This window comes from Anolis carolinensis, chromosome 1, assembly GCF_035594765.1.
Source record: "Anolis carolinensis isolate JA03-04 chromosome 1, rAnoCar3.1.pri, whole genome shotgun sequence".
NCBI lineage: Eukaryota > Metazoa > Chordata > Lepidosauria > Squamata > Dactyloidae > Anolis > Anolis carolinensis.
Window position 1 is genome coordinate 23,490,533 of NC_085841.1, and position 1,801 is coordinate 23,492,333.

A 1,801-nucleotide genomic window follows, 5' to 3' on the forward strand; every position below is an offset into this window, starting at 1 on the left:
TTTAAGAGTAGCTCTCCTTTGAGGCTCTGTTTCCACCAGATACTTTTCTTCCTCTCTTGCTTTCATAAAGAGTTGATGATCCTGCTGCTGCCTTTGGCTGCTCAGGAATCACTTTTCTTGACAGCTCTGCTCTACTGATGACTGAAGAGGCTGCAGGCAGCCGGGTTTCTGTGATGATCACCTTCCAGCCAAAGAATCAGAGTTGCCAACACCATTCTGCCATGTAGGAAGACACCATCAAAGAACTCACAGATAGGCATCTATTAAACACCTCCAGAGGAGGAGACTTTGGCAGAGGCAGCTTATTCCACTGTTAAGCAGCTCTTACTGTCAGGAAGTTTCCCCCAATATTTAAGGGGATTTTTTTCCTGTACTGTGAATGTGTTGCTCCATGTCTTCACCAGTGGAGCAACAGAAAACAAGTGTACTTATTCCTCAATCTTGTTTTGCCCCCATTAATGCTGTCTCAAGGTACATGTACACTGTAGAATTAATGCAGGTTAACAACACTTCAAGTGCCATGGCTCAGTGCTATGGGATCCTGTCAGTTGTCATTTTACAAGATTTCTGGGTTTTGTTGCCTAAGAGTACTGGTACCTCACCAAACTACAACAATCATGATTCCACTTCACTGAGCCATGGCAATTAAAGTGGTGTCAAACTGCATTAATTCAGAGCAAATACAGTTTGGTGACAGAAAACAGGGATTTTTTTAGTTTCTCACATTACCCCCAAAGGATTTTACAAGGGCTTCCCCCCCCCAAGAAAACGTGTGTGTGTGGGGGGGGGGGAGATTTTTAGGGGATGGCAGAAAAGTTATTTTACAAGGCAACTCCTCAGAATTCTATGCATACTATGAGAAAGTTAGAATTTTAAAAAGTATTGTATGCTCTTAATGAGATCAATGTACTAAATGAAGATAATCATGCAATTAATAGTAAATTAAAGTGTTTCTTGTTATCACTTCAATGCTATGGAATTCTGGGATTCGTACTTTGGTGAGGCAACAGCACTCTTTGGCAACTAAGGCCAAAAATCTTGTCACACTCCAACTGACAGGATACCATAGCATTGAGCCATGCCAGTTAATAGAGTGTCAACCTGCATTAATTCTGCAGTGTTGATGTACCCTGCCTCCAAACCTTTGAAAAGTGTGGTTCTTGAGCATTGGAAAACCCTGGCTAGGAAAATCCTACAGTTTACAATTTGGGGCTTATTCTATACAAAACTAACACTCTTTTGGGTATACATAACAACATACTCTGTGCAGAAAACAGCATTTTCTGCAATAAATAGTTTCTGTACAGAAAACAATGTTATGCCAGAAATGCTGCACATTTGAGAAAAATAGCTCCCAAACCGAGTACAGTCTTCACAAAGTAGGCAAAAACTATCTTGCAGCAGGAAGAAAATTACTAAATTTAATCATAGCGAATTTCACTCTCAAAGAAAGCAAAGAACTACATCCCTACTTTGTTGTGGCACCTCCAATCCTCTCCCTAACCCACTGGCCCCATGTTACAGGTGGCTCTGATATATCTTGAATGTGCCAGGTAGGAAAAGTTGAAAACATCTTCTACTATGCTGTTTCAGAGTTCCATTCAATGTCTTTTTTAGGGGTCAAAATCCCTGAATCTTCTGGTTTGCTTGGTCGTATTGTCTGGAGGCTTCAGTCCAAGGATGCAAGTTTTCCATGCTCAAGCTATTATATCCATGCACATTGTCTTTTTTACAACCAGGATCCCATTTGAATTGACTTTTAAAAACCCGCCTTCTTTAATAATACACGTGTATGCAGATA